Source organism: Sinohyriopsis cumingii, chromosome 2 (genome assembly GCF_028554795.1).
Source record: "Sinohyriopsis cumingii isolate HCF-2022 chromosome 2, ASM2855479v2, whole genome shotgun sequence".
Classification (NCBI taxonomy): Eukaryota; Metazoa; Mollusca; class Bivalvia; order Unionida; family Unionidae; genus Sinohyriopsis; species Sinohyriopsis cumingii.
In genome coordinates, this window is record NC_142962.1 from 88047044 (window position 1) to 88072647 (window position 25604).

The window sequence follows — 25604 nt, forward strand, 5'->3', positions numbered from 1 at the left end:
GAATATGACCACAGACAGTGTCCAGAGTAACGTTGTTGGTTTTCTTACATGGCAGATAGCATCACAGCAGGGAGTGTCGGCGCCACGACATATATTTATAGTGTTTAGGAAAACGCCAGAGTAGACTCACAAGAGCGAAACCAATGGTGTTTGATACTCACGGAGTTAGAGAAGTTTCTCTGAGAATAAATGGACATCATGAACTATCCAAAAACGTGTTGAATTTTGAAAAACAAATCGTGTTGCACACGCGTACCATCGGTTGATGTCATGGGGGGTGGTGGTGATCAGAATGTTGATTCTGGTTTGTAGATATCAGAATGATTTCTTAACGCTGTATCCGATCTATCATTTCTCGCTGGAACACCTTGATTTGTTTAGACAATCTTTCGCAGACATACAATTTCTAGCTTTTTCGCACGATTTTCAGATGGTGGTTACAGTTCAATTGCTGTTATATTGTCAGACAAAACAATGCTGCTTAAAAATGTTGTTGGGCGAATGAGAGTGATTGATGAACCAGTTAAAAACATGTAAATGAAATGTTTTCCGAACATGTCAATGTTGTCCGAACATGTAAGTATTTCCGAACATGTAATTGGATCGCAAGCGATCTATAATTAGATCATTTATGATGTTATAATGTCATATCATCACGACAGTGTTACTCTAACACCTAGTAAGATTAAAAAACTACAATCCGCATCGAAGAATAATTATGGGGGAAAAACATCTTTGAAATCAGTGGTGTTGCAAGGCCCACATAAATTATCCTTGATTGAACGTCAGCTCATGCACTACAATAACGCCAAGAAATCAAGAACTGGCATTCGACTTAATTTTTCTGCGAATGCGATCAGCGACACAATAAAAACTTTAGGTATATTTCTGTTTCTAGCGGGGTTACCAGCGTTAATTTCATCAGCGGCTCCATGTTGGGACCGGTATCATTAATCTCGATGGACGTTCTGGTCCAGGTACTCAATGGGTTTCATACAAGGTTGATCCACGTGCATTTGTTTATTTTGATTCGTATGGATTGACGCCACCAAAAGAATATATACGATAAAGTGGGTTAGCCGGTGACATACCAGTCTGGTATTGAACATTACCAACACAGACTACAACCAGACTACAACATATAAACGAATATGCAGTCCAGAAGTACTTCTCGTACTTAATGCCTTGTCAAGGTCTTCAGTGCCGCCTCATAAAATTGTGCATGAGTATACCAACCATCGTTTTAAACAGGTTAATAGTCTATAATGGTAGATATTTACGGAAGATCTGTTAGCGGCAAGGCCCAGGGCGACATTGGTTTATCCAAATATGCAACACGAGATGAACTTGCTGAACCTTTGCGTCTCGCCGATGTTGACACAAATGCAGTTGTTGTTTTTCAGGATCAGCAAGAACTTTTAAAGACGAGCAATGTCCCGTTAACAGATATCATTGTGCGAATTTCTGGAGGAGACCGAAGATAACTTACTGGTGTTTACTAACACCGGTAAAATTAAAAACTCGGAGGAATCAATTTTAGCAATCATGTGAGGGATTACTGCGCGTATTGGAATAATTGGAGATATAATGTATCGCGATCTCAACGTGAGCAGAAATACAATTATCAATGCGAGAGAACCAAAATCAGGCGATGACGTGGCAAAAGAATACAAGGACAACAACAACAACGCCACGATCAGAACAAAGATCAGCAAATATATTGCTAAAGACGGCGATGCAATGACTGGTGATCTCAACATGAGCGGAAATAGCATTGCTCATTTGAGAGAAACTGAATCAAAAGATATCGCTGCAACTAATAAATACGTGGACAACAACAACATCTCGATGCTGACCTCGTTAATGACAATCAACGATGGAATGACCACGTTCAGATCTGAATATGCTAATCACGTAACAACGTGTGCAAATTTTCGTAGAAACATAAATAGAATCATGGATAATTGTTTTGAAATCCAACGGTTATCAACATCAATCTTTCTGAAATTCACACACAGCTTCTTGATCTAGTCAACATTAAAACAACAATCGAAATTATTAACAATGAGCTCGATAAAATCAAAATGATTACCGATGGTGTAGTTTACACAACTCATCAACATGGTATCACAGGAGCGTCTGAATCATCAGCATGGTCACAACAAAACAACTCTGTCAGATATACTGCTGTCGTTACAGGATTGTATAGGCTCTCCGTGATTGGCCCCGATACATCTGGGATACATGCATCAAATTCATTTGGTCCTTTTATCAATCGATTTTCCGGAACCGACTAAGTCGTGTTAGAAGAAAAAAGCAAGAAAACATTGACACTGGTTCCGGAAGAGAAAGCCCGAAGCTCACCGATATAACACTACAGTCTGGAATTCGTCGCGAAGACACATCAATTAGTAATTTAGAAGATACCATAATGAATCACACACAATCATTTCGATATAATCAAGCACGCGTGTGGAAGGCATTGCTGCAAGAAATCATCGACTAGCATATGACAAAACAAGAACAATATCGCAGACGAATCATCGTCATCGACAATGTTGTATATGCGGTTTCCTCGTTGGTCGTTGGAATAACGAAGTTAATCGTTTCATTGTCAGCCACGCACGTGATACCGCCTGTGATTGGAATCGGTGTCTCTATTGTTGTTGTTGATGATGGTATCCTCAATATTACCGCGAAAAAATATCTACATGTACCAGTAAAAATTGCTCGAGCACACATAAATAACTTACGCTGAGACATATGCGTGCATACATATATCATCGATATTATAAGCGGGGTTAAACGATAGTGCAACATCAGACAATGAATTTGATGCAATTAGGGATATTTATTATAGGTATCACAAGAACACCACCACACTTTTGCCGATGCTACCAACGCCACATTTAGAATCCGCCGTATAGATAATAATGACCGCAGAAATAACCACACGCCTAGAGCAGATCATCGCTAACACAACGCCGCCGACGACCACAATGATATCAGCAACACAGCCGAATTCGACATTGGTTTGCCAACTCCGATACAAGCTCCTAATTGTCAGTCCCTTAAAATCGCACTGGCACAATTACGACTTTATTATAGTTGGCCAAATATCAGAAAAATCATTTGGTGGATTAAACATTAATAATTCGCTGGTCAGGTTTGATATGATCATGCTGGGATGGTAACGACTTCCCAGCAGGATTATATCAAATCGAACAAATAAATGATGAAGTAAAAGTAGAATTAAATCTATAAAAGATCGCTATCAAGGTACACGAGGCAACTACTAATAGCCGCCATTGAAAAATCAACACCTATTTACGCCGTCGACATAAATAAGTCGTCGATGAGAACCATGCTGGGATGGCAGCTGAAAGTGTCAATTTATGTTGGACCACCACCACCACTCTATCTGATTATCAGAAAAACAAACATTAATGAAAAGTCCACAGTTTGATAATTAAAGAACAAATTTTTAATTGTATGTTAAAGTAGTGAGTACCGGAAAACAGAAAAAGGCCAGTTGGTAAAGAATACGTGGTATGGTTCCATGATGATATATATTTCAGGGGATGTTAAGACGTCCTGGAGTGATACACATATTAAATACCCTACATCTGTGTTAGTCGATTTATTAGTGGAGGAATATAGATCTGAACAAAGAAATCTAAGGGATCTGATGGAGAAATATATACTTTAGTACCTGTTATGTATATTTAATTAAATTGTTTATCTGTTGTTTTTTTTTCTTCATTGCATGCTATTGCATTGTAACATTGTTTACTGGATTGGACATTGTCCAGAATTAAAACATTGTCCCTAGTTGTTAACATTCAAAATCAGTGTCAGTTTTGGTAAATATTTTTTTTATATCTATCTCAGAGTAAGAATCATTATTTGAGTAAACAAGCTTCTATTTTTTCAGAAGGATGAGCTTTTGACTCCCATCTGGGAATCTGTTTTGCTTCTTAGTTAGCCTTATTACTGATGTTTTCAGAAGAATTCTATCAGTCGTGCTTTAACATCTGACACGTTAAATTGTATTATGTTGTGACCAGTTTGGGCTGAATTTTATTTTCTTCAAATTATTGAATTCTAGTGATTATTTTCTCTGTAAATAGAACATTGCTTTGATAATTCTTGGACAAAGACATTCGCTGAAATTTATATGGTATTCAAAACTAGAATAATATTTTCTGTGATTCAACAAAAGACTGTTGACACATCTGCACTTCGTAAGTTATTGCAGACGTCATCGCCTTCCATCTTAGATTTTCCTTGGGATTTGAACTGAAATTCACTTAGAATTTTTCATTGATAGGACTTGTGTTTTATAATTCTTGGATTATTTTTTGGATTTAATTCGTAAAACCGTAAGTTAATTTGTCTTTTTTCTCAATTTGTATTCAAGGGAGATAAATTATTTGTTAAATTTTACAAAGATTGTTGTCTTCACTTTCTTCTGTCACTTATTTTAAGAACATAGACTCGTAACAGTAACCAAATGATGATCTTAAACATAAAATCGTTATATGAGTTCAGCATCTGAATCAGATGAAATCTGACGCAAAACTCATTCAAACACCCATAATTGACACAGAAATTCAAAGAGTGATGTGATGGGTGTAAACGGCGTAAAATACAAAAGTCATTTCTTAATTATTTTAAGATCACTTACGACCAGCTGCCTACGTTCAAACTACCCGGGTCGGATTACGCTAAAATTGATGAAGTTCTCAATGCCGTTATTGAAGGATATTTTCCGAAGATATATTATAAATGGAAATTTTTTTATTAAAAAGTCCCGAAAGTATTCTCAATTATAACAGCGATCCAGCAGGTGGTGGTCGTCATTTTTCGCCGCGTATGGTAAAAATCACATCGATCATTTCTGTAAATCTGGTTTGTGACGCAGTCGACGGTAGCTATACTACGTCTGGGCGAGCATTACAAGGGCAGGCCCATCAAGGATATGTTCTTGTCAGCTTTTCTCTAGATGTCCCGCAAGGTCATTTGATTGAGTCGGTGCCCAATAATGATGTTTATTTACGATGTCATAATCCACCGCTGTCACGAATACGTTTTCGTTAGCAACCAAAACGGTAATTGATAGGACATACGCAGTGAAGAATTGACCGTTAGTTTGTATGAGCGTAACAGACACTGAACAGTTTCGGACAACATATGACCAAAAACAAACGCAGCAACAAAAATAACATTCTTTTGTTGTTACTTTTTTGTTGTTGTTTGGGCTATTCTACCCTGGGGAATGAATATAATTCTGCGGGCATCTTAGTGGATCCCAGTACAAGTGTTTTGGGCTGTCTCGCATGTGCACTTACAGCCGTTCGAGTTTCATGTTGTCGAGACAAATCTGATCGGATTTTCTCAATGGCGCTTGCCAATGGAACAAATTTAGCTATATCGTGTTGTTCGCCGATTCAGCAGGTGTCATACGAGCTGTAGCCGCAGATTAGTTGTTACGACAAAAATATGGCAAATTTATTTTCCACGTCCCAGAACGATTGAACATGGGCGGTTTGATGTCAGCACACCCAACGCAGTTCATCAGGTAGATCTCTTTTCTTTTACAACATGAGGTACTTAAACGTGCACATATGCACTGACTGTCGTAGTTGTTGCTAATGTTGTTGTTGTGGGGTTTAACGCCATTTTTCAGCATACGATAGGCTATTCATGGCGGCCAGTATTAATGGTGGAGGAAGAACCCAAGAAAACCCCGGAAAGAACCACCGACCCACGAGAAGCTACTGGCAAGCTTTCTCACATATCCACATTAGCCGAATCCGAGACTCGAACCCACGCAGACAGAGGTGAGATGGCAGTGATCCGTAAAGAGAGAACTTTAGACCACTCGGCCACCCTGGGCCCCCGTATATGTTGCAAGTAAATACAAAGAGGTTGAACCGATATAGTTTAAAACAGCAACTGAAGTTTCAGCTCCGTTTGAACGAATTTACTCGCGAGGGCCCAGGCCACATGGTGGCCTGCCATGGTCACAATTGCTTCAGGTTGATCCTGACAAAGAATTTATCGACGCAGTAACGACGCTTGCGTAACAACATAAGGTTAAAATCTGACATGGACACAGGGATACATTGCGATTAGGTATACGTGAAATGATTTATTAAACCCCTTGCACATCGACTCTTTGGGCATCAATATGCCCAATAATTACTGAGCGGAACGCTGAGCGTTCAGGACAGATCTCGTGAATGGGTTGCGAGACTACCTAATGTGGTGGCCTTGTTAAACAAGGATGTCACTAGTGGAATTAACATGAAACAAAAGATCTACTACGCAGCCACCAATCTATTGCATTAGATTCAATAGCTCCTCAACGTGGATTTGTCCGTGAAAAATTACAGATAATTCCTGACATCACCCAGCTACCACCATATTGGATACGTACCAACAAAAAAAAAAAAACGCTAAAAAGAGTCACACGCTCTAAGGAACGAAGCTCCTCTACGTGTGTTACATTCAAGACCTGTCAGGGAGATATTTTCGCGCGTGTGGCTGAGACTATTATTGATTCTGTCCACGGTATATTGTTTCACGTCATTAGGAAGATATGGTCACAGCGTTATTATATTACAGTGATCATTTAGTCGTTCTTCATCGTCATGTCAAATTCAACATCCAGATCAAATTACTGTTGTTGTTTTGTCATCTCGCGTTTAACCAGCTAAGTTTTCTTCACTATGTTGATAATTCCAGGTAACGCTGTTTTTGTTTGTGATGCTGTTGGCAGCTTCAGCACGTAGACAACCCTGTGTAACTGCGATATGTTTGTTACTCTAGACACATCCAGATAAACTAAATTTGACCATTCAGTGCGATCATCGACAATCTAGATATTGGTATCTGGTACCGTTAATGCCTGAGACGAATGAATTGTTATTGCATATCCCAGAATCCAGCATGATATCATTAAGAACGAGTTTATGGTGCGTCTCCGTTCCTGGAATATCAACAAGGATATTTTGTCTGCGTATATGTGTTCGTCGATAACATAATGAAACTGGTTGATCAGGAAATGTTTCCTTGTGAAGGTCAAATAAATTATGCTGAAGTGAATCATGGACGTTCCTGGATACAACTATTAGATCATTATGGCGCCATAAATTTGAGAAATCTGACATTGGAGTCTCTGACATTACGGTATACAGTATTACACACAGAACTGTGTCGGATTGTAATCTGATTAACGATTTCAGTTGTCGTAGTTGTTCATCATGTGATTGATAGTCGTACAAAACCTCTTCATTTTGGCTAACATAGTTGATCACCCATGCGTGTGGTGATGCTCCTGTAATGAGCGGAAGCTGTCCATGATTGCCACACGTGATAATTACAGTAGATTTTGTTAATAACAAATCAAGAAATGTCTAATGTTTCTTTGGATACTGTACAAATCTCATTTCAGATAATTATTCTCTGGATATATTTCTGACCCATTCGTTCGTAGGTCCAAGCAACACCTCGCCATCTGAAGAAATTATGATACGTGCATGAGCTGACACCACGTTGTCTCATCTCTCTTGCAAGCAGGTGTATTGACGTCAACACAATCAGGTGAGATTTTATAAATAATTCTATCGCACGTATTGTTTTACCAGAACTACCTAGACCATTCAGAGAGACTTTGCTATGTCTGTTGATTGGATTCTTTGCTGACGGTAATGATGATGGCTCTGATAAATTGACATTAAAGTAGTAAATATCTGGTGTTTTAACGCCAACGGACTCTGAATATTTACATATTTTCTCACATTTATTTGCCATAAACCCCAGTTGACTCCGCTGGTGTCTTCTTCGATAAATGGCTCAAGAATTCCCATTTTACAAAGAAAATATAAAAAGAACCCGATGGCGACTCTAACAGTGTCATTGAGAAATCTATTAATCATACATAATGGTTTATTGATGATAATTCTGCTGGATCCATAATTAATCTTGTAGAACACGTGATGAACATTGAGTAAGTTTACCAATAATTTTCCTGCAAATTTCTTTGCCATTTTGCGGCAACCAATCTTCTTGTTTGTTTGTTTGAAATTATCGCAGAGGTTACCGCTAACAATGATAAAATCTTAGTGTCTAACATATATCATAATAACACTAACATAGCCCAGCCACTCTGATTTTGTGTGCAGAAGTCGTTGAGATTGACATTGGTATCTGGTTTATTCAAGTGTCTACCAAACCAAATTATTATAATGGGATGAATACTCGCTGAAAACTCAAATGATTCAATCTCGGCAAATCCAGTAAGATCGATATTATGTAGTGGCCCATTTATTGCAACTCGTGTCATTTCGTGTGTTGGCTGCCCGAATCGTTTAAAATAACGATGACACTCGCTAAGTCCAAGAAAAGCCGCTGGGTAAGCAGCGATATTATCGACAGAAATCATATTGGAGGAATTATATTTTGTGTCCCAATGACCGCCATGACCAAACTTGACACAAAAGTGTGATACATCATCGAGAAATTCTTTGAAGCTGGTCGTCATGATTTTGTTTTGTTGGGTTATTTGAGCCACAACTGACGAAGTAGTAAAACAGTTAACGAGTAAATCATGGTTGTTATCGTCATATTTTACCGCAATCTGTTTGATAGCACGTTGGAGAGATTCCTTCCGATTTAGAATTCCAGATGGCAAAAGAAACTGATCAAATGATTCGTCGACCAAGCTATTTATGCAAGCGTCTTTGATGCCACCACTGTAAAATAACCAGCATAAGGTCGTTTGTACTTATGTTATTAATTTCCTCAAGCATATCTCCGGTATAAAATCTTATTGTTCTTTCTTGTGGAAATTTTGTTACTGCTTCTGTCCACGCATAACAATTATGATCAGTTAATGTTAATGTGGCACCACGCGTTGCATATTTGTTTGAGTTACATAAAACTTCATTTGTTACTGTTTTCACAATTATCGGAAACATTAGTAATTTTCCAGCTCAGCTATGTCACCTATGCAAGCTTCAGTCGCACTGATATGTTTTTCCCAATTATTTTCTTTGTTTAAAATTCTTGATTCTGTTAATTTGTTTTCACGTTTTGAGTTTACAAAATGCTCAGTGATACACTTAGTCAACAATTTAGCGAGCCTGTTTTGATCGGAGCAAGAGCAGCCATGTCTGGTTCATTCAGGTAATAAATTGCATAAATAGCATGGCAGAAGATAAGAGTTGTTTTAGTAGGTGTTGTTAATTCGGATAAATTGCGTTGTATTTTTGCCAAAGATGATTATTGATGCTTATCTTGATTGTTTTACCTGATCCAGTTTATCACGCATGATCCACTGTGATCCATCTGGTGTTTGTTGATCAGCTATAAGTTTTATCCTGAAAAAATACTTCTTGCCGAATCTATAAATATACCATCGCCATTCATTTTAAACGTCGACCAAAAATGAACATCACCATCGTTGTAAAACTCATTCTTTGCTTGCTTGATAAAGTCATGCAACGGTAACTCAGCTGGTATTTGTTTTCTATCATCATTCAGTCGGTCAAAAATCAGATCTTGATGTTGATGGCTCAATCGCAGACAACCTTATAAATTCATCTTGTGTTGCTTCCAGTGATCAGATGTATTTTTTTAATGAGATTTGAATCTGTTTTCGATTTTGATAATATGATATTTTTCCCAGTAAGATCTTGATAATGTTGCTGTAGTGATCTACCTTCATCTCACCGACCCATATGAGAATATATTGATATAATTATTTAAGTACCTTCCTTTAATTGAACTTTCACCCAATTAGACCTTTACTTTTATTAAAATAATAAGTAAATCATACAACAAATGTCGTTGGTTGATTGTAGGATCAGCTGTACAATGTGGTAAAAACTGTCGTGCTGATTATTGAAAGATTCACATACATTGTGCCAGAAAAGGAAGCATTGGACCATTGCCTTGTCTAAAATGTAGTGTTGGAGTTAAAGGTAGGATACACTTATGTGTCACTGGCGAACAAAAATGGCGTTCGTTAAAAAGATATTTTGAGATAACAAATGCTGACGATGATGTTAAAACAAAAAAAAAAATCAAGATTATATTGCCCGCTATATCAAAAATGACAAAACAGAGAAATAAAAAAATGAAACCACCAATGATGACAACAATATAATATCTGAAACAAAAAATTGAGAACACCTATGATGACAGCAACAATGCAATATCTGAAACAAAAATTTAGACCATGGATGATGTATTTAGAAAACGCTCGATCTATGTTAATTACGAAAGCAATCGTGCCGGTGTTATTCAAAATTGCGAAAATAAAATAAAAACAACTGGAAATATTAGTAATATTGGATATTACAGAATTGGTATTTATTTTAATGGTAAAAGGAAAAACCGTTGCTCCCACCAGTTTAATTATGAGTGTTTCAATGTAGTACATTGTAGACAGACTGTTTTTTTTTTTTTTTTTTTGATCACATTAATTCAAACAAGCAAGATAATGGATTGGAGAACCTACAAGCAATCACACAGAGCGAAAACTTAAAACGGGAAAACAGGTAAAAGTAAAATAAACACCTAGGCCAGTTATATCAACTAATGTAATTACAGGCGAAATAAAAGATTCTCCATCAATATATGCTGCTGGTACAATTTTAACATCAATCTAATTTCAGTACAATTTGCAGCAACCCCCCCCCCAATTAACTCTTCCTCATCAAATAATTTCAATAAAAAAAGATAAAATTCGAGTACATTAATCAATAACGCACAATTAAATTAACCCCTCGCAAGTTTTCGGACACAATTTGGTAAACCAGGACCACAAAATAAACCATGTCGACTTTATCAAAAAATATCAACGAAGCCTCAAAATTGACCAACAACAGCAAGTAACAGTTTTTCTTACTTCAATTGGTCAACGAAATGGAGCCATATATATTTTGTTACGATATTTTCACCCCTTTGCTATGTCAGGATTTATTCACATTGCAACTAAAAATCAAATAAAAATATTCTGATTTTATAGCACATAAAAAACATCACGATGTCTCACTTATAATTTATGTTAGCATTCGTTGATCTTTCCAACGGGTACATGTAAAATTTTATTAAGTACAATAAATTACCGGAATCTCAATTATACTCACAGTTTAGACACTGCCCTGGTCACGTATTTGCTCTAAAAATACATATTCGCTAATAATAAATCGCAGGGTTTCCCAAATGAGGTCATTTGGTTGAATGTACTATTAATAACTGGCTGGTATTTACAAAGTAAAAATTGATTATTGTACACTCTGTAGAGAAATCTACCTGTTACATTAAACATAAAGCTTGATAAATAAATTATGCTATTTAAATGTGTGTGTATGTTTAATATCTATATGTCTGTTACGTAAGCGTGTATGCTCATGCAAATTATTTTATCGTATATTCTTAACTGAGATAGTGGCCGAAGTCGTTAAAGCGTACAGGCAAACTATCGATCGACCAGTGAAAAACGACTTCATGAACTCGAGTCCAAAAAAACGCGGTTGACATATTGTCAGCGTCTTCAACATATTATAGTGCGTGGAACCTGCGATGCAATGAAAAAGACTAAATATTGTTAAATGGGTAATTGTAAACTATAAAATTAAAACTAACCCATGTGCAACTTGCTTGGGCCCTTCCGAACCAAAACAAGGTGTTAATTCTAAAGCGATCCAACAATTGGAATCGAAAAAGAAAAATATAACAATTACTCTATATTCAACAGATATCCAACGTCATTCAACATGGTCGCATCCTCTTCCTTTTGCTATTTTTGTTAGGCCAGATAAATTTGTCGGCCACTATTTTTCTGGCGTCATTTTCATCTGGTCTGGCCGCCATATTCCTCTGTTCACCCTCTGCTGCTTATTGATTAGCAAGTTCATTGACCAATCAGCATGAAGCAAACACTCAGTCACGTGAAATAAGCATTCCTTTCTAATCTTATTTTAATTAGGTGTAAATCTAACCACCGTTATTTTCCGTCTCAAGATGGAATAAGCGTCATAATACACACCAGCTTCAGTAAAGCATTACTTTAGCACATATTTAAAAAAAATAGAAATAATCAACAGCCAGAAACCTTCTCCTTAAAGGAGAAGTTCAATTGGCACTTTTTATTTATCACAATGAAACCAATGAATGATTTCACAATCCCATTTTAAAAGTACCGTCTATACTCGCTTATAAAGTCGAGTCCAGCTGTCAAAAACAGAGACCCTGTTCTGCCTTCGCATACCATGTTGTTTTACTGATTACTTCTAACAATCTGCGGAAACCCAAATGTGACAGCTCATCGTGCGACGGCAGATTTGGATATGTGCAATTGGATTTGGACTCGACCTATAAGATAGTATATAAAATAGAAAAACACTTTTCATGTCGAACAGGATTATTGTATGCCTGTTATTATTTTTAAAAGAAATGAAATACAATCACCAATGATAAATGATCACCTGCCTTTAATTCATCCAAGAGAGATAAAACATATAGAAACAATCATTACACAGAAACCATGGACCACCACAAAGAATATTTTCTTAACTTTACCAAACAACTCACTAATCTGCCACTTCGTTACGTGACAGTCTGTGTGAAACAACGGTTCATTAAAGCACAACACATTATCTCTTAAGAGAAGAGCAATGTAATGTAATGATTATGGCAGAATTAGATGAGTCAGCACAAAATCTCAAAATTGGGGACGTAGCCGCCGACATAATAACGTAATTAATAATGAGTAGCTGTGTATGCGAGACGGACCTGCGTTCACTTGAAAGGTGTGGTTTAAATAACCCGTCATATAGATATAATGAACTCGAGTAACTTGTTTTGATGTTAGCGTTGATTACTTTCATATTAATCGACCTCCCGTTGTGTTGAATCTGCATGTCTAGAGTTTCATAAAACGCATTATTTTCCATCGCCCACGTAAAAAACTTAAAATGGGATTTTAATTTGACGACACTGACAGATAAAACAGTTAATAAACTAATCATAACCTCTTATCTACAACACAGCGCTAGGCTGAATAATCTTGTTAGACGTTATATCATATTGCTTCTTTCCATAACAAGGAAGATAAATTATGTAACGATTAATCCCGTCGCATTATGTCAGAGGCGTAGTTTTTCTCGAAAGACTCTTCCAATTACACAACAGTACAGAGAGTTGACATAATATAATTCTCTCTCTCTCTCTCTCTCTCTCTCTCTCTCCTGTTTAAAAAAAAAACAAACAACAAAGTACCTATTTCGAATCTCCATACTAAATAATGTTAAAATGCCAGCTCATTTACAGTGCCCTTAGAATTCTTTATACAAGTCTCATGGATCGGAGAATTGATAAAGAATAATGAATTTTATAGAAACTATTACACTAGAAATGACATTTGAATATGTGGGCCAATACAGTCATTTACTTATAAACATTTATCTTATCAGGTAGCTTGAGCTAAACTGAACACGTCCTTCCGAAATGACTTTATCTGTGAGGAAATCAAATAAATACGTGTAGATGGCTCCAGTATCAAGAGCCAGGATATGTAAATTATTGTAGGGTTTCCTAACAAAACCAGAAGTACTATTGCAATTCCTCTGATACGTCATTGGTTAAAGAAAGCAAATCTGTCTCCCTCTCCTGTCAGTTGTATGAAATAATAATGATAGATTGGTGCGAAAGATAGCAAAGATAGCCTCTATATTTTTTTTAGATGAACGTCGTGTTTAATGAATCTTTCTCGAAACATTTTCTATAAGAAGTGACTGGGCTTTATAATGAAGTTACCGTGAAACCTGAGAAAACTTTACTTGAATAGAGATATGTGCATCGATTTATACCTCTGACTGGTCGGTTTAGTCAAAAGGGTGTATTAGAAAACGGAGACATGTGTATCGATTTACGTCTCTGACTGGTAGTTTTAGTAAAAACGCTGCAGTAGAAAAATTGTGTTTGAATGATAAACAAATGTTAATATCAAATGAAAAGTTTCACAACTGTTTCCCTCTTTTGAACTGTCACACTTCTCAAAGCATTATTTAAAATTCGAAATCTGAAGATATTACCAGGCCATTATTTCTCATAGAAACGAAAGTGAAAGCGCGTTTAGAAACAAGAAAGTGTGAAAAGCATTTAGTTTTTGTTTTTGCTTTCGGCGTTTGTCACTACCGGCCACAGGCAGCCATGGCTTCAAGTGTTTTCCGTTGGATTTGACTAGCATTAAGTACGGTAAAGTACGTTCGATGGTTAATGACGAAGATTGCTTGCATTGGTAGGATTTATGTCCTGAAAGCTCGCTGCATTCTTTCTAGCTGGATCAAATAAGACAATTTTCTAAATCTGTTACCATTATTCTTCTTTCACTTCTCTTTGAATATATCGTCTGTTAAATCATTTTAAACAGACTGTCGCCATGGGTAAATGTGTAAAGTTGCCACGGTCTACTGCTTCAAAAGTTCGGGTACCAATGGAGTGAACTAGACACTGCAAGTGGAAATCAGGGGTTAAGAACGGGTCAACATACATACAAAAATATAAACAATGGTTACTTCTTGTTTTTCTGAGACCATGTTGGTGAATGTAACCAAGTCATCCGTGTTTAAAGAGAAATAAGGGCAAAAATGTAATATGTACTAAGTCGATATGGGTCATTTAATGTATTACATCTGTTAAATCTGACCACAAAGGACCAAAGGACCATCTGGGACAAGCGAAATGGGTCTTTGATTTCTCATTTGTTTTCTACATAGTAAAGTCATAATGTTATCGTTGTTGAGAGAGAGAGAGAGAGAGAGCGTTTGCGTTTACTAGTGTGACTGACACCCCAATGCCGCAATTATGCCAAAATCTTATATGCCAAATCATCTGAATATTAATGAACCTTGAATGATATTAGTCCTTAAACTCGTTGGGTTTCTTTAAAACCAGAAAATATCGACGTTATATCACAGCATGAGCCATGTAATTTCTCCAGAGCCAAGAAACCCACCCACCTTTGAAATGTGTACGAATTAATCCGATGTTGATCGTTGACATGCGTGGGTCATCCGAATTCGTTTTAAAGCTGAAACGAAAGATTTGATGACGTTGCCTTTGCAAATAAAGGATGCAAACACAATTCTATGTCGGATACTTTAGGTAATCCTTATGCGATACGCTATTCTCATTTTGCATTCTGTATGATGCAGTAATCGGCCTAGTATTTACGAATATTTCCTCTTTAAAGACATATTTTATGTACATTTTGATTTTACAAATCCGTATCGTATGCTTACCAATTAATATGGAAATCTGCAACAGCTGGGTTTGTTTTCAGCCCATGTTTGCCTTTCAAAATATTCCAGCGCCCTAGCTGACCACGAATATTCATTCGTCTTATTTTTTCTAATGCACGCTTTTATTTCTCAGATGCATTTAAACAAAGCGGACCCACCTCTCTTCATTCCCTCTCGAATCGATTTGTCTGCCACGAGCGACTTCGTTGACTGAATTAAAGGGAGATTCCTCTTAATTCTAAACTGAATATTTGATCATCGTTTAAACCTAAGAGCTTGATTATTTCAAAGAACGGTTTATATCAGATTTTTTTTTAAAGCAAATCACTTCCTTCATTCCTAACATTATTTAAATTAAAAATGTTGTGAAATGTATGAAAAACGGCGGCATTGGGACTATATATATCTCGAGGATCTCAAATGGAGAATGATGTACTATTGAATATATATAACTAGTTGAATAATGTCCAGTTTGTGCGAGCCTCCATGTCATCCATCATATACCGCGCGCAATCACATCAGATAAGAAGGGATTTTCAAAACTAGCAATAATGGGAATACCGTACATTTTGTGCGACTGAGGTCACCGTCTAAGGTTGCGTACTAGTTATAGAGGTACTTTTGAAAGAGGGACAGGTATAAAGTTAAGATGTGTGCATTTACAACATGCATATTATACACAATATTGGCAAACCTCAATGCTACTTTCATGACTGAAATTTCATTATTTGTGGTATTAAGGAAACATGTCAGTGCCAAAAGTAGACAGCTGATGGGAATGGCTGCTCACATATGCCCGAGAAATGAACGCTAATTAGTTTAAAGTATACTAAGTTCTTAAAATTGGGAAATTTATTTTGCCATATTATACAATACTAATTTTTGAAAGTGCATTAAATGAATTATAAAATATTTTTATTTACATTGGAAGCCTAGTTTGTAGTATTTTCAAAGGTGAACGTGTGAATAAAGGTAATACTGGATACTCTAAAACCCAAATTTCTTTCATCAGACCAAGCTGTATACTCTATAACTCAAATTACAATCACCACTCGTACACCAAAAGGAATGAAAAAAGTTATTTGAACAAAATCTAATACATAAAAAATATACAAGGTATTATTTTTAAAAAGCCATGATAACTAGCGAGGAAATGCTGGGAAAAAAACTATTTTTCTTTACAAATCAAGCACTTTGAAAAGTACGAAAATGAAGAGCAGAATCTAATCAGGTGAGCGAGAATTTGCTGATAGCAATCATATATATATACATACATATATATATATATATATATATATATATATATATATATATATATATATATATATATATATATATATATATATATATATATATATATATATATATATATATATATTTAGTAAACAAGTTACATCTATGACGGCTACAATAGAATTTCTCAAGCGTCATTGGAGTTACGACCCGGGTGCATTCCAGTTGGTCTCAGTATCTTCACGACCCTCTGATTAAACGCTGGCCTGCGTCATGCGTATCTGATAGAACACAACTTTGAAAATTGTAATAATTGCTTAGTGGATAATGAGGATTATTACAGCATACCGATCTTTTAAATCCGGATTTTCACTATCAACGTTTAACAGCAACTTAATTTTCATTTAATTTTACAATAAGGACTGGGCATAGTACAAGTGCGTGCGATATAAATTTACTAAACCGTTTGTGGATGTTTCTTATTCCTTGGTCTGTATCACGTTCCATTCCACAAATTCATCTGGGGCTAATTTCTAAAGCAAAAATGAATTCCGACATTTGAACATGTATTATTTAAAGTAGAATCCAGGAATTCTCATGTTGGCACGAATAAGTTTTGATAAGCGTTCAAATTGTACCACATGCTACTGATATCTCGCTCAGTATGATTACCACAGGGTTCGAATGCGAAACTATACGCAAAGAGCAATTTTCCTCAGTATGATTACCACAGGGTTCGAATGCGAAACTATACGCAAAGAGCAATTTTCCTCAGTATGATTACCACAGGGTTCGAATGCGAAACTATACGCAAAGAGTAATATTCCGAATATAAAATGCAAGAATGTTTGCCAAATATTTGAGATGAAATTAAAATAGTTTAACAGGTCAAATTCTGATCAAATGTTTCATGGATAATGTTAACGTGTTTACTTAAATTTCCATATGAGTGTAGTTGAAGGAAATTTAGTTTGTCGGTACACGGACAGGACAATTTTTTCCCCTCGAAATTTCACCTAATTACATTATGGGGCTTTTTTCGTCGTAAAAAAAAGTAACATAAACACCATGCAGACGACATACACAAGGAAGTGAAATTTTGTGAGAACTGTAGAGTAAGCCTATCAGTTTCCTTACGCACTGGATGGACTTATTAAGAAATTTCACGTCAGAAATGATACAAATATTGGCACAAAGATAGCCACCCCTGCCAGTAATGAAGATGCGATTAGAAAACCTATTATACACGTTTCAACCCTTAGAATATTTGTTCTTTATTTTGCGCAGTTAGATTGTCAGTATCCTTAAATTATATTGTTTTAAGAATCCTTTCATGTGTAAATACATATTTTCGAATCTAAGAGATTTCAGAATAAGTATAACATTAAATGTTACCCTCATTCTCACAGTTTGAGTAATTGAGCAAATAACCCCGAGTATTTAGGAAAAAGAAAACTGTCCTTGTTTTCGGTTGAGTCAAAGTTTGATAATTCTCATTGTATTACTAGTGTCTATTCTCCTTTCTTGATTTCCAAGCCAATAATTTCTCAATACCATGATTCATTGAATTTGGATTTTAAAAAGTTATGCATTTATACATACAGTGTGTGAAACAGACATTAGAAGTTAAAATAGTTAAATGCAATCACTTACCTTTAGTTTGTAATGGAGGCAAAAATAATAAATCGCCTTGAGAGTGAGTTTCAATTCGTACCGTCCAAGCCACAATATTCTCACTGAGGGATGATATTTTCCAGGTAAGAAGGCCAAATTAGCTGAACCAAATCTTATTGTAGACGAGGAATGATTTATACCCTCTTAATTTCAGGTAGCTTCTAATTCAAGAGGTACAGCTCTTTTGTAAACTGCAATTTTTCCTTGTGTCTAATGGTTGAGCAGCTTCGGGCAAAACATAGACTGGACATGTTCAATGACACCCTATAGTTAATTTGTATCACGAAGCAAGGCTTATGAAAACTTATGACTTTAAATAGGTAAGCAAATATCAATCTTACACCAACACTTAGATATGAGCACGTCAATAAACACGATCTCTTTCTCTCTCTCTCTGAAAAATATATATTTATTCTATTCTATCCAGTGTCGTACTAAGGGTAAATGGCGCCCAGTTGTGCGGTTTGGGGAGCGTTTTTCCATCGGGACAAATAGCGGAGTCCTGGCCGCCAACGATTTTCCTGCAATTAAATGTAATTTGGCGATTTTACCTGGCATCTAAATCTTATCATTGATAGCTACCTACCTACCTATCAGTGATTGCACAGATAGGTTAATACATTTACATGTGCTTAAATGCATACATATATGAATAGCATATATGCTTTCTTTTAAAAGTAGATACAGAACAGTTGTATGTATCAATTGTGCATCAAAACTGACCTACAAGCTGAAGAAACCATCTGAGATAACATAAGGGTCATCACCATAGGGTCATATTGACTAGATAAATATACCTCTCAGACAATGGCATGGGAATAAACATTACCTCTAACAGTCAGCAAGCAGGCATGAGCAATTTCTTCCAAGGTGCGGGGCGGGTAAGGGATTTAAAGCCACACATAATGATGTATATTAACGGATGAAACCAGGTCAGGGGCTGTATCGGCCCGCGGTCATTTTTTTTTGTCCACCCCTGCAGTAGTGACATTACTAAGGAAAGTCCTGAAACCATATTAGCTGGACAAAGAGACACGTGAATCAATAACAGTTTAGGAATCTGTTATATGAAAAGGGTCACAATTACGGATGCCAATTAAGAACTTTTCAACGCAAAAATAAACATAAATAAACATCAAATTAACTGACAAAAAAACGGTTGAGTTCTATAACAAGCAGTTCATTGCTAAAAAATAATACCCGTTAATTTGTATTTAAAAGCAGTTTATTGTTGTCTAATAGCGTTAAAGTCTATTAAAAGCAGTTATTTGCTATAAAAATAACGTTAACATCTATTAAAAAAACATTAATTGCTACGAAAAAAGCGGTTAATATGCATTGATGTGTAAATCTCCAAACAGCGGTTCACCGCTATCTAAAAGTGGTAATTGTCAGCTTGCGAATACTCGTAACGCGTGTCACGGGAAGGGTTTTGTAGGCGGCCAAATAGCAAAGAAAATTTTATTGATATGAATTTTAGCGTCTGTTCTTAGCTAATTCCAGTCATCAATAGACAGTATGCAATTAGTTAGCAATACAAGTTTCAAAGAAAGTGAACAAATTCTACTTATAGTAGTAGTAGGAGACAACTCCTAAAATCGTGAATCAACTGACAACACTTACGAGCAAAAAGTGGTGATCAAAGATTAGTCTTGCATTGTTGGCTCACAGGTCATCATTTGTTAAACACAGGTGTAGATACGAAGCTCATTCAATCGCACTGCCACATTTGAAAAGTTCAATTATTTTGTTTTACATCTGGTTCAAAAATAACCTATCACCACATATATATTTTCTCCAAGCACAGAACATACGTGAGATTTTTTAGCAAGTCGAAGTTTAGACCTAGTATTAAAACGAGCTTGGAAGCGATTTGGGTCTGTAAAAGCAACATGTTGTGAGATAGATTTGAAAAGAATTAGATTTTATCGGCATCAGAAAAGTGAAAACGAGAGCCATGTTTAACATTATATAATATGGGTCACGGGGAATATGGGTCAGACATAGTTTAGGCATGTACGTACAAGGCGAGTTGAATGCCACAGACGAAATTCGGCAAGACTTGCCAGGCAATTTTCATGCAATGTGGCCTAATGTATTTTTTGTTAGCATGATAGAGACAGCAAGCTGGAACTTTCAGATTTTTTTTATTTATAAAACTGAGTGATCTGGATGCATTACTTGTCTGGAAAGAAGACTACAGGAACAAAAAAAAAAAAAAAAAAAAAAACGAACAGAAAGAGCACGACACAGTGTTTTATGTTGGTATTGTCTGTAATGATGCGTCATCGATCGGTTATGGTCTTTATAGTAGAAAATGGTTGGAGTTTGACGGATAGATAAAAAATATCTGTTTTGATCAGCACAAACACTGTATGCAAGATCCATGGCTTCAGTATAATTAAGTTTTGTCGTTTTAAAACTTAAACACAAAAATATCACATCCTTAGAGTTAACCTTGGCTGCACGCCATATTCTGACGAAGTTTAACAGTGCAGAAAATCTGACTCTTGCCTCTCAACATATGCCACAATTAAAGTCACCGAACCATTTGAAATAAAACAAATGACGTTTGGTATTTTCCATCTTCGCTAACCATGTTTCCGATAACCCTATTTACACCTTGGCGGAACGAACGTCTATATCGGAGCTTTGTCCTAGCGACATCTATTGGATTTCATGTTTTGCCTCCCTTAGTATGTAATGCCTACTAATCAATAGCGTGGTGCAATGTACATAGGCCAAAAAAACGGCGGTGGCCATTGACCTAAACAGGATACTTTGTAAGTTTAACTTCGAAAGTATGACTATGTACTAGAGGGAAGCCTTTACAGATCTATGTGAGTGAAAGGTATTCGTGCAAACACGAACCGGAACTGGAAAAGTGCTTATTTATAAGTTCATTAAAATTGTGTGCTCCCTTTGTCTCGATCATGTAGGAACGGTGTTCAAATTTGAACAACATAATTTTGATTGGATGCGGTGGAAAATAGTAAATTTGGAACAATCCGAACAAGCTAATATACCTCATAAAACACGCTATACGCAAAAAAAGGATTTTTTAAATATAAAAATTAAAAAAAACAACAAAGTTTTAAGATCTTCAAATGACCCCCATATGACGCTGGTCTAGCATTTTTGAGTTCTGATTCGGTATATTCTCTTATATGCACGAACACACACACACACACACACACACGATGATACTTTTGCTGAATTCAGCTCCTTAGGAATCAGAATAAACCTTTGGAGAGACTGAATAAATTGACTTTTGTTCTTGTGGTAACACACAGTTTAGTTAATAAACTGACTTACTGTTTTAGTAGTATGCTAAACATTCACCGATTAAGATTAATTATATAGATTTTTTTAAAGTTTACCCTACCTAATGTTAAACGAAGAAGAATGTGTGATGCTTCACCATGCAACCAGGGTGACGCTGCAACCTGCGAACAGGACCATGCTGTACACTGCGACATAACCGACGCCGAGACAAACTTGCCGACCTACTATTCAAAGCGATGTCGTTCGTGTGTCCATCTATGGTTCTCATTCATGCACCCATGCACCCATAAACTATAAACACAACACAGATCGCAAATCAAAGAAGAATACACGTTTCTTTGATTTTGACTGGCTACTATGATTTTAAAAGTCGATTTCAGACACTCAAAGTGAAATGACCTAAACATCTTGAAGGGCATACTCCCAAACTCTTTAGTTGATTTGTCTCCTTGAGACATTTAATTGTTTGCTGTTTTCACACTAGAATAACAGATTTTACTTTCTCTCTGTCAGTCTTTGGTTTGGTACAGACTCTATACAAACTGTTATGTATATTTGATGTAATTATATCTGATTTAATACATATTTATTTCAGTTTAATTGTTTGTCAGTTTTAATTTTTTTAAAAGTTTTGATTACATGATATTGTAATGTAAATTTATTCACTAGAGGTGATACTTTTTTAGAAAATAGTTTGACCTTGACTGTTAGTTTATAAACACCAGGTGTTGATCTAAATACTGATCTTGTTTCAGAATTTTTAGCAACCTTCGTAAACAAGTTATATTTTATTTTAAAATGATTGGTTGTTTCCATGGTCATGATAGGACTTTGTCTTTAAGATACAAACAATTTTTTAGAGTAAAAATGATTGGTTTTTGTCAGGGTCACTCTGGGAAAATGTGATATGTAACAAGTACTTGCTTCTATAAACTGCCAGAAGATGATCACGTGACCCTTGTTTACATTTTAGAAAGCCCATATAACCCATGTTTTGGATAATTAATCTCAGTATAAGATGGGCTGTTAAACTGTTGGTTGTATGTTGTGCTGTTTGGAGTTATTTCAGATTACTTGGTTTGGAGTTATTTCCAATGACTTGGATTCAAAAGGATTAATTTTGTTATTTTTCAGGAAAATACATGTGGTCATGTAATACTGTGGAACAAGGACAGTCTTTTATACAATTTATTCAGTTATCAGAAACCGGAGTGATAATTCTTGTTTCTTCAAGCAACTGTAGACTTCATCACTACAGATTGCAGCATACGTCATCGTCTTCCATCTTAGATTCTTCGTCGGGATTCGAACGTGAAATCAGTAGAACATTATGTTAATAGGACTACTAAAATTTTATTCTTGGATTATTCTTGGATTAATTTTGGATTTGATTCTATTAAACCATAAGTTCATATTTTTCTCTCATTTTTATATAATTTTTTCCAGGGAAATAAATTATTGTATTTTGTCAACGCTTGTTGTTTTCACTCTTTCTTGTGTTACTGTTTATTCGAGCCTAAACAAGTGACGTAAGAAAACTGACGAACCTTTACACACACACACACACACACACACCAATCTTTGGTTTGAAACACACAAAAATCTATCCTTTAATGTGTACCAAAGTGAACTGCCATGTTAATCATCATTCCCTTACAATGACGGCATCACGTTCCAAATCTGATGCATCATTTCTTTACATAGGACTAGTGTCACTCTGCACTTTGCAGTCAGACAAGACAAATTCTTTTCTTTAGAAATACAAAGACTCCATGTACGATGCGTCGTTTCAAACTTGAACTCAAAGGTATCACAACTTTACAGTAAAACTTTAGCTTCACGTCAGATTCTGACTTCGTTTGAAAGTGTAGCATATTTAACTCTAGCCTGCCTTCAGAGGCTGTTGTAGCTGTTGTTATTGCTGTTGTTGCTTTGGATTTAACACCAGTTTTCTGTGCATGATAAGTTATGCATGCCAGCCAGTTTAACTGGTCGTTGAAGTACAGAGAAACCTCGGTAACAATCATCGACCCCACGTAATCTATTGGCAAGCTTGCTCACTTACCTACATTGGTCGAGCTCGAGACTTGAACCCACGCAGACAGAGGTGAGATTGTATGCTCACATACCTACATTGGCAAAGCTCGAGACTCGAACCCATGCAGACAGAGGTGAGATTGTATGCTCACATACCTACATTGGCAAAGCTCGAGACTCGAACCCACGCAGACAGAGGTGAGATTGTATGCTCACATACCTACACTGGCAAAGCTCGAGACTCGAACCCACGCAGACAGAGGTGAGATTGTATGCTCACATACCTACATTGGCAAAGCTCGAGACTCGAACCCATGCAGACAGAGGTGAGATTGTATGCTCACATACCTACATTGGCAAAGCTCGAGACTCGAACCCATGCAGACAGAGGTGAGATTGTATGCTCACATACCTACATTGGCAAAGCTCGAGACTCGAACCCACGCAGACAGAGGTGAGATTGTATGCTCACATACCTACACTGGCAAAGCTCGAGACTCGAACCCACGCAGACAGAGGTGAGATTGTATGCTCACATACCTACATTGGCAAAGCTCGAGACTCGAACCCATGCAGACAGAGGTGAGATTGTATGCTCACATACCTACATTGGCAAAGCTCGAGACTCGAACCCACGCAGACAGAGGTGAGATTGTATGCTCACATACCTACACTGGCAAAGCTCGAGACTCGAACCCACGCAGACAGAGGTGAGATTGTATGCTCACATACCTACACTGGTAAAGCTCGAGACTCGAACCCACGCAGACAGAGGACAGATTGTAGTGATCAATAGGTAAGATTTCATTCATCGTACAATCAACAAAAAACATTTGCATAATGAATCTAACCTGGGGCAAAGTCTGTCAGTGTCCTGTATCTAGGACAGAAACAACCTAACTTTGTCATAAACTGCTGAAGAACCAGATCTGCATCACTTGGCACTAGATATTGTTTAGCAGCAGGGAGGGCGAACAGAGTCTAATTGGTTCACCTGTATTTTCGCAAAATACGACTTCCTGGGGCGTCGCAAAAATCGTTAAAAAATGCGATACTCAACGTAAGACAACTCCGTCGATGACAAATTGGCTTACCTGTTATCGCTGATAGGTTTTTTTTTCTTCGATGCAACTTAAGAAAATACGCGATAGTGTCGGTGACGCGTTGAGAGCGTCGCCCTCCCTGCTGCTATGAATTAAAAATTTTATCAAGACCAACTCGATACCGTGTTCGAGGATCATGTAGGTTTATGGTTATAAACCCATACGGGGTTATTTTAGCACGAGTAAAGAAATTTCTAAACTTATTTATGTCCATATCACCACTACACCAGGTTTGATGAATATTTCGTAACGTGTGAGTATCAACTCCGTTAAAGACAGTAAGAATATTACAGTCATCCCTGATCACTTTAGGGATCTGTGTATATCGCTGGTTTACATAAATGACATCTGTGTTTTTGTGTCTACCTCTAGAAAATATCCTGGCAGGATTTGATTGTTGATCCAACATTACGTCATCGTAAACAACTAAATTGTTAATTGACCCGTCAATGGAATCAATACTTGGTGCTTCATTAATGTCAGTTTTAAATTCAACAACATCATCTCCACTTAACGATTTTGCGCTTTCATTATAATCTTTTATTACATCATAACAACGCTGATCGTCTACAGATGGAGCTACCAAATATAATTTATCCCACCTCATCCACTTCATTATTAAATTAAGTAACAACTGCGTCTTGCCACTTCCAGATGGACCTATAATAATCATGCGAACAGAATTTGGTAGCGCTGCGTGATGCTTAACTGGTTCTCGTTTCCTTGTTGCAGAAAAGTCAGTGATTTCCATTAGAAAATATATAAAAAGAATATGGATTTATATTGTGTTAAATGCAGGGCGCGCACATCGATAAGTGATCTAACAACCATTACAACAAAAAATAATAGTTCTGCGGTTACGGGCAAGTGTGAGCGATGCGGTACAAAGAAATTTAAATTTATTTCCACTGGCAAGTCAGGTGAAAAACCAAAACCAAAGTCAAAACCAAAGTCA

The 25604-nt window shown here is 36.5% G+C and overlaps 1 protein-coding gene across 1 annotated transcript in view; it reads right to left on the minus strand.

Annotated features, from left to right (window-relative positions):
• LOC149805331 (calmodulin-alpha-like) overlaps window positions 1-18554 on the minus strand; it is a 49667-nt gene extending 31113 nt beyond the window's left edge. Inside the window, exon 1 of the mRNA XM_089936168.1 lies at window positions 18204-18554. The gene's annotated coding sequence lies outside the window, so the exon portion shown is untranslated. The remainder of the gene's footprint in view (window positions 1-18203) is intronic.
• Window positions 18555-25604: the final 7050 nt, after the last annotated feature.